The sequence below is a fragment of the Entelurus aequoreus genome, linkage group LG11 (genome assembly GCF_033978785.1).
Source record: "Entelurus aequoreus isolate RoL-2023_Sb linkage group LG11, RoL_Eaeq_v1.1, whole genome shotgun sequence".
NCBI classification, from domain to species: domain Eukaryota; kingdom Metazoa; phylum Chordata; class Actinopteri; order Syngnathiformes; family Syngnathidae; genus Entelurus; species Entelurus aequoreus.
The window spans coordinates 65008154-65023602 of NC_084741.1; the positions used below are offsets into that span (position 1 = coordinate 65008154).

The following is a 15449-nucleotide window of genomic DNA, read 5'->3' on the forward strand; positions in this document are numbered from 1 at the left end:
CAGGTTGTTTTTGTGTTACTGTATATATTTGTTTCTCTGAAAAATCCTACTTAATATTCTTTGGGTAACAACAGTCAATATTTATTTATTTTATTTTATTTTTTTAGGTGGGGAACAGTCAATATTTATTTATTTATTAGATTTTATTTTTTTATCATATAATAAAAGTGAGCTTTTGTTAAACCAAATATTGTCAATCAATCAATCAATCAATCGTGTGTTTTTTTCCATATACAACAACCTATCTGGACTCGATAAGAGAATCGATAAGGAATCGGTTCGATAAGAGGATTCGATAATAGGCTCGAACTCGATAATTCCTTATCAAACATCATCCCTACTCAAAAGATTTGTTCTTTCGAACGAATCGTTCGCGAACGACACAACACTAATAGTCATTAATTTTACTTTTTGAAACCGATACCGATAATTTCCGATATTACATTTTAAAGCATTTATTGGCCGATAATATCAGCAACCCGATATTATCGGACATCTCTAGTCGTTACTTGGGTGCATTGACTTCACAGAACGCATAGCAACGATCGCGACTTCCGTTTGCTATCACCAACGGCAGACTTTGTGAGAGCCTTGGAGCGTTATAAATGTAGCATTATTGCCAAGCGTTTCAAAAAGGAACACAAAACAGTGACTTACCATGTCCGCTCTCACTGGGACGGTTGTATCTTTCAGCACCTGCGCTCTCCTTGCGACGCCAGATCCAGAATTATCCTCCAAAAATATCCCCGACGATGTTGCGATGGTCTTTTGATCAGTCTATTTGTTGAGAGCCATATGGGGTTTTCCAAGTTGACCAACTTCTCAGGCTTGGTGAGATTGATTGATTGATTGAGGCTTTTATTAGTAGATTGCGCAGTACAGTACATATTCCGTACAATTGACCACTAAATGGCAACAACCGAATACGTTTTTCAACTTGCTTAAGTCGGGGTCCACGTTAATCAATTCATGGTTAAGATGCATGATTTATAGCCTAAAATTCACTTTTTACACACTCAAAGGCAGCTCAATGTCCATCTTCTTTATCTAATGGCGGGTCTCAACAATGTTTTTAGCATCTCAAGCTAGCTAGTAGCTCGTAGTGTAAAGAGCGGTGTGAGCAAGGAGAGAAACGTAGTTAAGCTCTTACAATGACAATGTCGCTATAACTTGGGTAATATACAGGTCACGTCATGTAAAAGGAGCGTTTTGGCCTTTTTTTTTTATGTTTTTGAGAGATGAATCGCCATTACCAGCATCGTTGGAATTGTCCTCTGTCAGTGATTGCGAGCAGGTGAGTTTCCTAATAAACTGCGGGCAGGTGCTCAAACCGGAAGTAAAGTGGCTGAAAAAAAACAAAGGTAGGCAGGAAGTAGAACATAAAAATAAAAGCGCTGGTCAGGAAATCTATTCTGGGCCCCATGATTGATTGATTGAAACTTTTATTAGTAGATTGCACAGTACAGTACATATACCGTACAATTGACCACTAAATGGTAACACCTGAAAAAGTTTTTCAACTTGTTTAAGTCGGGGTCCATGTCGAGGTACTGTTTGCTCTTTATCTCCTCACTCTTGGAGAGATGTTTAAGAGGCATGGAGTGAATGCCAAAACTATTAATCGATTTAAACTATTATACAAACATGGGGTCTGGTTCAAATATAGAGATGAGGGTCTTTGATTTGACCTGCTGTTGTACTCTGTCTCAAAGTGTTAACATGTGCTCAATGTTTCCTTACCATTATTGCTATGTTGTCTATTACCATTATTGCTATGTTGTCTATTACCATTGTTGGCATTTTGTCTATTACCATTGTTGGTATATTCATTATTCCTACATTGTTGATACAAATAATTGTTACAGTGTAATAATTATTGTTACCTGTGGTAATGCCACTGTGACACAACATCTGCATTATAATCCCTGAACAAAGTAACAGTGAACTCATGTGAATAATCACTGAATGGAGAACTGGGGGTGGGATTAAATAAGTTATCTTCTTCCCACTCCCTTTCAGGCAAAACTGGACAATCATGCATTACATACTTTACATTACCTTTTGCACTATATTAATTTATATTATTATGTGTTGTCAACTTTGTACTTTTTTATGTCATTGCATGAATAAAATGAAGTGTCTTATCATTTTCATGCAGACGACTGCCAAATTGATATGCCGATTTCAAAAGGCCACGGCCCCCCGACACCCCTTCTCAACTGTCTATGCCACGTCAAGGCTTGGTTAGCCCAGAATTGTTTAATAATGAATGAGGGGAAAAACGGAAATTTTTGTTTTTGGTCCAGCCCTCATTGACTTGGGACCATTTGCAAAAAGGATGTGTGAAAGCATGAGAATTCTCTAAAGAAAGACTTAAAAAGTTGCAAGAATATTTTTGAACTTAAAAAGAGTTACAAGAAGAGACAACTGGAATTATATCAAACCGATTTTTCATTTTGATTGGACGTGTCATTGTGACAATGCTTAAACGAAAATTCTAAAATATGTTGGAGTTCGGGTGTTGGTGGAGGGAACAGTGATAAAGTCGTCTAAATCAGTGGTGCCCAACCACCGGTCCGGGGACCGGTCCGGGGACCGGTACCGGGACGTGACGCATTTGCTACCTGGCCTCAGAAAAACATTCAATAATTTATAAAGGACTGCATTTTCTCCGACTTAACTTTTGCCTGTCCCACTAAACACACCAATAAGCCTATTTATAGATGTACAATAACACTCCTCATTGTAAGTTACCATTTGTTATATTTGATATAACTTTGTGACATGATACATATTATATTGGATTGGAACTATTAGACAAAACTGGAAACTAATAACTGTCACGTGAGAGCATGACATGCAGGTGAAACTCAAGAAATTAGAATATTGTGCAAAGGTTTGTTTATTCCAGAGGTGAATCTAATAGATAACTCAAGATATTTCAAACCTTCTTTTGATTTAACCCAATACGATCCAATCCACTTTATTTATATAGCACATTTAAACAACCCAAATGTTTCCAAAATGCTGCACAAAAATATTAAAAACAAGATTCAAATACTCTCCTTAGCTCCACCAATGACTGAATGAAAATTAAATAAATAAATATAAAACCAATATATAAACAATATAAAAATAAATATGATTAAAAATTATTTAATCTATAACGTAATAATATAATAATATATAATGTTGATGATTATGGCTTGAAAACCTCAAATTGAAAGTCTCATAAAATTTGGGAGTTTCAAAAAATGTAAGACATAAGAAATACAGGCTTTACATATATTTTACTTTGCATGTTATGAGTTTATATCACACGTTAGTTTCACATTTGAAGTTGAATTGCTGACATGCACAAACTTTTGCACCATATTGTAATTCTTTGAGTTTCACCTATACCTGGATGTCAAACTCAAGGCCTGGGGGCCAGATCTGGCCCGCCACGTCATTTCACGTGGCCCACAAAGGCCTGGAAATAATAAAGTACTTTTATCTTTTCTTACTAAATGTGTTTGTTCTTTCCATTTTAACAGAAAAAAATGCATGTACCGCATGATATTGCCTACCTTTGAAACTATATAGCAAAAAATATATTATCGTATTTTCCAAACATTTTATTTTGTTAAAATACTTGAATTTATTCTTGACTTACGGTTTTAGAGCTAGTTATCCATCAAATTGTACACTGTAAAAATGACAATACATTTTACTGTAAAATTTCCGATGTTTTTTACAGCATATTACTGTAAATTGAAAAAACCTTACCACTGTTTTTTATAGGAAATTCTGTCGACTGAGCTGTCAGTGTTGTTACTGTAAGATCTATGGTTGTTATTTTTCCTCTTAATGGTAAAACAGTATCACTGTTTTTTTAACGGTAAAAAATCGGCAGCTCAGTTGCCAGAATAAAATAAAAACGATGGTACAGTTTTTCCATTTACCGTAATATGTTGCAAAAAACACTGTACATTTAAAAGTAAAATTCTGGTGATTGATTTGCTAGTTTTTTTACTGTAAAAAATACAGATTTTTTTTTTACAGTGTACGTAAAAAATATATATAATAATCAAATGCATAGGAAAATGTGGCCCTCAATGAAAATGAGTTTGACAACCCTGACCTATACTGTATGCAAGTGTGTATCGTTGTTGAAGTATACTTTCACCAGTTGCCGGAAGTACGTCATTATCACCAATGTAAAAGTCTGAAATCATTGAAACAGGCGCAGAACACTATTATATTATAAATATTACAGTTATACAAGTTAAATATGCAATAGGCTGTAGGAAGACTTTAGTACCTATAGTGTGTCCTCTGAGCTACCTACTTTAACAGGTTTAAAAAGCAGCTTTGATCACAAGATGCATGGATAATAAGATGTCTTCCCACTCAGGTGACTCCACAGTGTGCCCTCATCTCTGACTTACAGGCAGCAGACTTCTTTTTTAGTCCTATTTGGACATGATGGTTTCATGAAAGAAAGGCCTTTGAAAGCAAGTGTCCACACACAGTGTCCTTATTTACGATTCAGGAATATTCAGTCATTAAACTGAAGTGTGGGTGTCGTATACTGGATGGTCGTGTCACTCTCCCAGGACAGAGTGACTGTGTGATGCATAATGAGCCAAGAAGACGCTAACGAGGAATCGTCGAACAAAAAGCTTTATTTGTTTCAGCGAGCCTCAGACAGGAACTGCAGTTTCCAAGAGAAATAGTGGGCCTGATTACTCTTCTGCGGTCTTCTTGGACAACTGTCCTTAAATATCTTTTACACAAAGACCCTTACTCTTTGTAGTTCTAGCCTTAGAGCCGGTCAGTCTGGCCAGTCAATCTTTCCTTGACGTTATTCCTCTGATCAGTTTGAGTCGGGTGACCTCCGGCCCCTGTCCTCTACTCCTATCTGTGGGGGCCTCCTACCAGATGATGCTAATGTTTTTATTATCACTCCTAAAATCCAAACCTGCATTCCTGTAGGATTCCAATTCCCTGGGGGCAAGAGCCACCACTCTCTGGAGAGTTTGTGAAGGACATGTGCACCTTTGAAGTTATCTAAGGGCATATTTCCTTAGTAGAATACAAATACAAACAAATGCCAGCTCACAATCATATAAGAAAATGGTACACGGTATAATTCACCACATAAGCTCACAATAAGAGCACACATAAATCATAATGGGAGCCAAGATTATGGTCATTCACCACAATATGTTTTGTATTTAGCACACATTGGAGCGCCTGTGTGGACCCATGTCACTTCACATAGATATATATTTTTTAATATCATTTGGAATGCTAATGTTACCACATTCCTGTTTTGACTCAGGCATCTTGAAAAAAAAAATCCTAATTTCCTGTGTCGATGCCAGCATGTTTTGTGATAAGACCACCGGCCAAGCAGGTCTCTGGAAAATCAGATAAGTCGACATATATTCAAGTCTTTGACAAAATAGGCATTTTGTCAGTCCTCTGTTCACACATGTTATTGGCGTCCATATTTTTGCATACAGTAGGCCGACAGTCGTGCCTTCACATACACATATTGTTTACGTTTTGCTTTTCCGTTTACAGCAGGTGTGTCCAAACTTTTTGACTTGGTAGCCACATTGGGCTAAAAAAAAATTGGCCGTATATACTGTATGTATTCATACATATATACATACATATATACATATGTATACATATATGTATATACATGTTTTTGTTTTCACATTTATATATTTATATTGTATATATATATATATATATATATATATATATATATATATATATATATATATATATACACACACACACACAGTATATACATACATATATACACACATATATATGTATATACATACATAGACACACATGTATGTATAGACTAAACATATATATATATATATATATATATATATATATATATATATATATATATATATACATATATAATTGTATTAATATTATGGATATATAATTAATGATTAATGTAATTGGATATTAAGAGTATGTGAAAGTTTGATTCCAACCTTGTTTACTTCTGCGACGACCTCCTTAACTTTTTGTAATCAATTATAAATATGAATTAGAAATATAAATATCCAATATTTACATTTTTCCCAGCATGCATTGTGATGGCTTAAAATGGGTTGTGTTATTTGTGACCATGTGTGTTGACTATTTGTGTTGGATGCCGCTTGAATGAGTGGGGAAGGTTGTTTGGATTAAGTCATAAAGTAAACGCTATGCTGTGTCCACTTCATAGTAAAAATTCACGGTCAGCAAAATAGCATTTGCAAAATGCAAAATAGCATTTGCTGACTATTATGAAAATAGCTATTTTCCACAAAATAGCAGCAAACTTTCAACAATTAGACTGTCAAATATTCAAAGTGAATATGATGGCCTTCCGAGGGGTCAGATTCCTTATTTGACTCGTGACGTCTCGCGGGTCAAACTGACAACGCCGGTGGGGCGCACTTGGCCCACAGGCAGTAGTTTGGACACCCCTAATTTACAAAAACGACCATGGATTTTACAACAAAACAAACTTACAGCTCAGTCGCCAGAATTGTACTGTAAAATCACATTGGTTCGGTTTTTGCATACAAAAACAACCATCTGACAACTTGACAGATCAGTTGTCAGAATGTTACAGTAACATTAAAAGTGGTTCAGTTTTTCCATTTACAGTAATAGACTGTGAAAACAAGGACCATCGATTTTAAGGTCAAATAAAAAAAATCTGGTAGCTCAGTCGCCAGAATTTTACCACTAAAATAAAAGTAGTACCGTTTTTCATTCATAGTAATGCACTGTAAAAAAAACACACACAAAAAAAACATTGATTTTACAATAAAAAAACAAAAACACAGCAGGTAGTAAAATTCTGGAGACTGAGTTGCCAGTTTTTTACAATAACATTCTTACCAGATATTTTTTTTTACTGTGTACGGGCATCTGAAGCTGGTTTCTGACAAAAAATGGCAGAGAGATGGCTCCTATTTGAAAAAAATGTGCAAGTCAAAGTATGATTGTTTAGTCATACCTAAGATATTAGCCTTTAGTTGACTCCTTGCTGCCTGTTTATTCTTCTAGTCACAATTCACAATCCTCTTGAACAGAATTCCATGTTGCAAATTCAAATGACTGTATGTCTAAACCTGCTCCACTTTTACTTCTCAGACCAGGTCCTCCATTGTTGTGTAGCAAAAGACAACAAAAATTTAAAAAACAGCTAAATATGAAGCTGGTTTCATACAAAAAGTGACCAAGAGATGGCTCTTATTTGAAAAAAATGTGCAAGTCAAGGTATGACTGTTTAGTCAACATCAATTTATTAGCCTGTAGTTGTCTCCTTGCTGCCTGTTTATTCTTCTAGTCACAATTCACAATCATCTTGAACAGAATTTCATGTTGCAAATTCAAATGACTATGTCTAAACCTGGCTTGGGCAATTATTTTGACTCGGGGGGCCAAATTTAGAGAAAAAAATGTGTCTGGGGGCCGGTATATCTATTTTTAGGAACACTAATACAAAACCTCACAATAATGTCTGATTGAATGCTAAAAACGTTATGACAAACCGCCTTAAAAAACAGAATGGAATTTTTACTTTTTTTTTGTGAATGAGACACCCAGAATGTACATGAAAATAAAGTGTCAGGTTCAAACACTGATGACATCTATTAAACAGACAAGAAGCAAGGAATTAAACAGAGACACAATTCAATTTAGCTCAATTGAGGAGAAACGTCTGGGCTGTACTCTTTGGACAGTCTTCCACCACGCTCTGACGAAAGATTGTACGCCTCCTCTTTTATTTGGACTTTCCCTGATTACATGGCAACAGCTGTTTCTAAAGGAAGGGGGGTCGTAAACAGCCGTCGCCTTTGGTTACAAACCAGTTCAAAGAAAAGGTGCCCGGAGGGGGGTCAAGTCCTGCTTCCGCTCCGCTTTGTAGATCTCGGGTCAAGACAAAATCTTCCTGTGGATTACAATACATCAAAGAAACCGACACCTTCATGTCGCTTCCCATCCTACACAGTGGAGTTTTACAAGCCTTTTGATTGGTAAGATCAAAGACAGCTTTTGTCTGCTCGCCGGGAACTCATTGAAACAAAGTTTTGTGATAACTTAGATACAATTATTCTGACATAAAGAATGTGGGATTTACAATATTAACTATGAATGATAAAACACTGAACATTGACAACATGTGAACGTCACACCTCCTCTCCATCGACATTTTACAATCAAGCGAAATGCAACAAAAATGCAACAAACACGGCAAAATATGAAGGGTAAAAAAAATCCCAACTACAATCTGACATAATATCACTTTTCTTGCAGAACATTGTTGTAAAAATATCCTTCCGCGTCTGTCCCTGACACCCGCATTTCAGGCTGGCCGCTCTGGAAACACTCTGTGGAAACAAACCACGCCCACACTGCTTGGTGCCTTGTCTGAGCTGCTGTGACTTAGATGACCATAGTAACTAATTAGATTACCATAGTAACTAATTAGTAGGGCTGTGAATCTTTGGGTGTCCCACGATTCGATTCAATATCGATTCTTGGGGTAACGATTCGATTGAAAATCGATTTTTTTTGTTCAATTCAACACGATTCTCGATTCAAAAACGATTTTTTTTCCCGATTCAAAAGGATTCTCTATTCATTCAATACATAGGATTTCAGCAGGATCTACCCCAGTGTGCTGACATGCAAGCAGAGTAGTAGATTTTTGTAAAAAGCTTTTATAATTGTAAAGGACAATGTTTTATCAACTGATTGCAATAATGTAAATTTGTTTTAACTATTAAATGAAGCAAAAATATGACTTATTTTATCTTTGTGAAAATATTGGACACAGTGTGTTGTCAAGCTTATTAGATGCGATGCAAGTGTAAGCCACTGTGACACTATTGTTCTTTTTAATTTTTTTTTATAAATGTCTAATGATAATGTCAATGAGGGATTTTTAATCACAGCTATGTTGAAATTTTTACCTAATATTGATACTGTTGTTGATAATATTCATTTTTGTTTCACTACTTTTGGTTTGTTCTGTGTCGTGTTTGTGTCTCCTCTCAATTGCTCTGTTTATTGCAGAGTGTTGCTGGGTCGGGTTTGGTTTTGGAATTGTATTGCATTGTTATGGTATTGCTGTGTATTGTTTTGTTGGATTGATTAATTAAAAAAAATGATTTTTTTTTTATTTTTTTTTAAATACATTTTTTATTTTTTTTAAATTGATTTTTTAAAAATGAGAATCAATTCTGAATCGCACAACGTGAGAATCGCGATTCGAATTTGAATCTATTTTTTCCACACCCCTACTAATTATATGACCATAGTAACTAGTATATCATTTAAAAGCGCAGATTCCAACCATTGAAATACTTTGTATAGTTGAAGACTTACGGTCATTTGAAAACATTATGCACATCATAATGGCAGCTACAAAGATCAAAAAAATATTTTTGGGAACGTCCAGCAGGCCAGATTGAAAATCATAAGGGGCCGCATGTGGCCCACGGGCCGTATTTTGCCCAGATCTGGTCCTAACTGTCCCTGCTCACTTGTGACCACGTGACAAAGAAGCTGCTTTGACGAATGTACCGTCGTATTTATGTGGACAGTTTTAGAGGCAAAGAAGTAAAAAAAAAAAAAAAAATGTTGCACCTTCAACTGCGATCCATCTTACAAGAGTCTAAATTGCTCCGCAAACAAAACAAAGATTTACTTTTTTTCCCAAATGGAAAGAATAAAGTTGCGAATGTTGGTCCGCTGTCCCGGAGATAAACGAGGCTTTATTTTGATGCTTTAACACACGTTTGATCCCTGCCTTCCTTCCTGCAAGTTTCCCAAAGGTTTCTGAGTGTTTGGGTCCAGATGATGATCTAAGGCATTTATGTTGGAATCAATCAACAACGCCACAGGCTGCTACTTTTTGTCGGCCGTATCGATCCTACGTGAACACACGAGTGTTCCTTCCTGGCAAAGATGAATGAAGGAAATAGCGAGAGACGAGAGCACGTTTGTCCATTCGCGCATGGGACAAACCGAGACGTCATTTCCATGTAATTGCTTATAGACTTCCTCTGCAGATAATTATTCTCACGTCAAGTAAATACGCTGGTTATACATTCCACCCTCTCCATGTTAACACACTGCTAAATAAAGCCCGAGTGCGTCAGAGTATTGCACACGCAGCTACAATTTGAGTGGACTTTTGTCTCAATCAGTTTGTAAAACAAACTAACAAAACTACAGAGGCCCAAAAACATCTTTTTCCAACCTTGAGACCTCCAAATTCGAGGGGCGGGTTTAAGGGGGGAGGAGTATATTTATAGCTAGAATTCACTGAAATTCAAGTATTTCTTATATATATATATATATATATATATATATATATATATATATATATATATATATACAGGTATGTATATATACACACACTACCGTTCAAAAGTTTGGGGTCACATTAAAATGTCCTTATTTTTGAAGGAAAAGCACTGTACTTTTCAATGAAGATAACTTTAAACTAGTCTTAACTTTAAAGAAATACACTCTATACATTGCTAATGTGGTAAATGACTATTCTAGCTGCAAATGTCTGGTTTTTGGTGCAATATCTACATAGGTGTATAGAAGCCCATTTGCAGCAACTATCACTCCAGTGTTCTAATGGTACAATGTGTTTGCTCATTGGCTCAGAAGGCTAATTGATGATTAGAAAACCCTTGTGCAATCATGTTCACACATCTGAAAACAGTTTAGCTCGTTACATAAGCTACAAAACTGACCTTCCTTTGAGAAAATTGAGTTTCTGGAGCATCACATTTGTGGGGTCAATTAAACGCTCAAAATGGCCAGAAAAAGAGAACTTTCATCTGAAACTCGACAGTCTATTCTTGTTCTTAGAAATGAAGGCTATTCCACAAAATTGTTTGGGTGACCCCAAACTTTTGAACGGTAGTGTATATATATACACAAAATAAATACATGACTTTCAGTGAATTCTAGCTATATATATATATATATACAAAAAAAATAAAAAATAAAAAAAAAAAAATATATATATATATATATATATATATATATATATATATATATATATATATATATATATATATATATATATATATATATATATATATATATAGCTAGAATTCACTGAAAGTCATGTATATATATATATATATATATATATATATATATATATATATATATATATACTACCGTTCAAAAGTTTGGGGTCGCCTAAACAATTTTGTGGAATAGCCTTCATTTCTAAGAACAAGAATAGACTGTCGAGTTTCAGATGAAAGTTATCTTTTTCTGGCCATTTTGAGCGTTTAATTGACCCCACAAATGTGATGCTCCAGAAACTCAATCTGCTCAAAAAGGAAGGTCAGTTTTGTAGCTTCTGTAACGAGCTAAACTGTTTTCAGATGTGTGAACATGATTGCACAAGGGTTTTCTAATCATCAATTAGCCTTCTGAGCCAATGAGCAAACACATTGTATCATTAGAACACTGGAGTGATAGTTGCTGGAAATGGGCCTCTATACACCTATGTAGATATTGCACCAAAAACCAGACATTTGCAGCTAGGATAGTCATTTACCACATTAGCAATGTATAGAGTGTATTTCTTTAAAGTTAAGACTAGTTTAAAGTTATCTTCATTGAAAAGTACAGTACTTTTCCTTCAAAAATAAGGACATTGCAATGTGACCCCAAACTTTTGAACTGTAGTATATATATATATATATATATATATATATATATATATATATATATATATATATATATATATATATATATATATATATATATATATATATATATATATATACATATATATATATATATATATATTTATATATATATATATATATATATATATATATATATATATATATATACATATATATGTATTTCATTATATATATACATATATATATACACATATACACACAACACTCCTCTCTACTCATTGTTGTATTTGAAAGTGCAATGCTTTGCAGCCAGTAGCACAGCCTTTGAAGGAGCATAGGTATGGGCAGTGTAACATTCTGTGTTGGAGTCAATAACCAGGCGAGGTGACGAAGTTACGTCTCTTTACTTCATACTTCAGAACCGACTCCCACACTTGCCGTCAGGGTGCGCAATACAACGTAAACCGTTGGCCAACCAAAAAGTAACCACAGAACACTATATACTGTATAGTGTTCTGTGGATACTTTTTGGTTGGCCAAGCGGACGTGACGACAGGCTGTCCTCACTCAGGTCCGCACAGGGGGCGTGCCTTAAGTCCGACTGGAAATCGGGAGAAATTCGGGAGAATGGTTGTCCCGGGAGATTTTCGGGAGAGGCACTGAAATTCGGGAGTCTCCTGGAAAATTCTGGAGGGTTGGCCAGTATGTAAAAATCAAACAACTCATTAGTTGGTTTCATTTGTTGAAGAAGTGTGGAATGCTGCATGAAGCCATTAGTGTGTGGAGACTGGAGCACCCACATAGTCTCTCTGCATGGCCAAGGATCCCACCACCCCGCACACGCTCTGTTCCACCCCCTCCCCTCAGACAGGAGGCTGCGAAGCATCCGGAGTCGGACCACCAGACTGAGGACTTAACTGCTGAACTCTGACGGTGCTCAGTAGCAATGGACACCAATCTCCCCCAACCCTGTGCAAGGAACACTCAACTTGAACATTTAGTATCCCCACTGTGATGAAAGCTTTTCGCACTACAGGATCCCAATCTAGTAGGGCTGTGAATCTTTGGGCACCACACGATTCAATTCCATTCTCGGGGGTGACAATTTGATTCAGAATTGATTCTCGATTCAAAGTCAATACTTTTTAATAGCACTGGGTGCCAGTTCTATGATGAACTACAAACCCCAAAACCAGTGAAGTTGGCACGTTGTGTAAATCGTAAATGAAAACAGAATACAATGATTTGCAAATCCTTTTCAACTTATATTCAATTGAATGGACTGCAAAGACAAGATAATTAACGTTCGAACTGGAAAACCTTGTTTTTTTTTCAAACATTAGCTCATTTGGAATTGGATGCCTGCAACATGTTTCAAAAAAGACTGATAAAGTTGAGGAATGCTCATCAAACACTTATTTGGAACATCCCACAGGTGAACAGGCTAATTGGGAACAGGTGGGTGCCATGATTGGGTATAAAAGCAGCTTCCGGGAAATGCCCAGTCATTCACAAACAAGGATGGGGCGAGGGTCACCACTTTGTGAACAAATGCGTGAGCAAATTGTCGAACAGTTTAAGAACATTTCTCAACTATCTATTGCAAGGAATTTAGGGATTTCACCATCTACGGTCCGTAATTTCATCAAAAGGTTAATAATGCATCAAAAAGCGACATCAGTGTGTAAAGGATATCACCACATGGGCTCAGGAACACTACAGAAAACCACTGCCAGTAACTACAGTTGGTCGCTACATCTGTAAGTGCAAATTAAAACTCTACTATGCAAAGTCTAAGCCATCAACAACACCCAGTATCGCCGCTGGCTTCGCTGGGTTCGAACTCATCCAGGATGAACTGATGCAAAGTGGAAAAGTGTTCTGTGGTCTGACGAGTCCACATTTCAAATTATTTTTGGAAACTGGACGTCGTGTCCTCCAGAACAAAGAGGAAAAGAACCATCCGGATTGTTCTAGGTGAAAAGTTCAAAAGCCAGCATCTGTGATGGTATGGGGGTGTATTAGTGCCCAAGGCATGGGTAACTTACACATCTGTGAAGGCACCATTAATGCTGAAAGGTAGATACAGGTTTTGGAGAAACATATGTTGCCATCCAAGCAACGTTATAATGGACGCCCCTGCTTATTTCAGCAAGAGAATGCAAAACCACATTCTGCAAGTATTACAACAGCATGGCTTCATAGTAAAACAGTGCAGGTACTAGACTGGCCTGCCTGTAGTCCAGACCTGTCTCCCATTGAAAATGTGTGGCGCATTATGAAGCCTAAAATACCACAACAGAGACCCCGGACTGTTGAACAACTTAAGCTGTACATCAAGCAAGAATGGGAAAGAATTCCACCTGAAAAGCTTCAAAAATTGGTCTCCTCAGTTCCCAAACATTTACTGAGTGTTGTTAAAAGGAAAGGCCATGTAACACAGTGGTAAAAATGCCCCTGTGACAACATTTTTGCAATGTGTTGCTGCCATTAAATTCTAAGTTCATGATTATTTGCATAAAAAAAAAGAAAAGTTTCTCATTTCGAGCATTAAATATCTTGTCTTTGCAGTCTATTCAATTGAATATAAGTTGAAAAGGATTTGCAAATCATTGTATTCTGTTTTTATTTACCATTTACACAACGTGCCAACTTCACTGGTTTTGTGTTTTGTACATCCTTCCATAAAAAAGATAAACAGCTCTGATAAAAGTCTATAGTACTTAAAATAAAACTGGTTTTGTTGAATTAAATTCTACCCAAACATTTAATGAAGTCAAATAAAAATAAAGCAACAAGAGAAATATCCCACACTTGTCTTTTTCTAAAGTACATGTGTGCAGCAGATACGGCCATCTACATCAACTATATGATTTGCCTCTGTGTCTGGACAGGACAGATTATTTTTTTTATTGTTTTAATCGATTAAAAACCTCAAATCACTCGAAAATCTCTCTCTTTTTTTTCTTTTTTTTTTACACCCCTAATTTTTAAGCTACATTTAAACCAGTGTGGGTGGAACTTGGAGCAAAGTGGATGATGTGTCTTGCCCAAGGACACATCTGTAGTGACTAGGATGGCGGGAACCTGGTCTTGAACCAGGATCCCTCAGGTTTCTGGCCGGCTGCTCTACCATCCGAGCCACGCCACCCCCCTTTACCAATTCCCACTCCACAGCAGTCCATTCCAGATCAGATAGTTCATAATACATAGATGAGTGTTTTTTCATACGTTTGACATATTTCACTTCACCGAACCTTCAGACATTCCACACCGCAAAATAAAATAAAAAAGCCGGCATGATTCGTGATGATTACCCCGCCTTCCACTCGGATGCAGCGGTAGAAAATGGATGGATGGATGGATTCGTGATGATATCATATTAAAGTTAAAGTTAAAGTACAACACTAGGTGTGGTGAAATTACCCTCTGCATTCGACCCATCCGCTTGTTCCACTTCCTGGGAAGTGCGGGGAGCAGTGAGCAGCAGCGGTGGCCGCGCCCGGGAATCTTTTTTGGTGATTTAACCCCCAATTCCAACCCTTGATGCTGAGTGCCAAGCAGGGAGGTAATGGTTCCCATTTTTATAGTCTTTGGTGTGACTCTGCCGGGGTTTGAACTCACGACCTACCGATCTCAGGGCGGACACTCTAACCACTGAGCAGATTTTTTGTTATAATTATTGTTTCAGTTTCACAAATTCCTTAGTAAATTCACTAAAATGTCAACCGTGGAGTT

General features: G+C 36.5%; 1 protein-coding gene across 1 annotated transcript in view; it reads right to left on the minus strand.

Moving 5' to 3' along the window:
• The window catches only part of cep162 (centrosomal protein 162), a 461180-nt gene extending 460330 nt beyond the window's left edge, over nt 1-850 (minus strand). The window contains exon 1 of the mRNA XM_062063760.1: nt 658-850. The gene's annotated coding sequence lies outside the window, so the exon portion shown is untranslated. The remainder of the gene's footprint in view (nt 1-657) is intronic.
• Nucleotides 851-15449: the final 14599 nt, after the last annotated feature.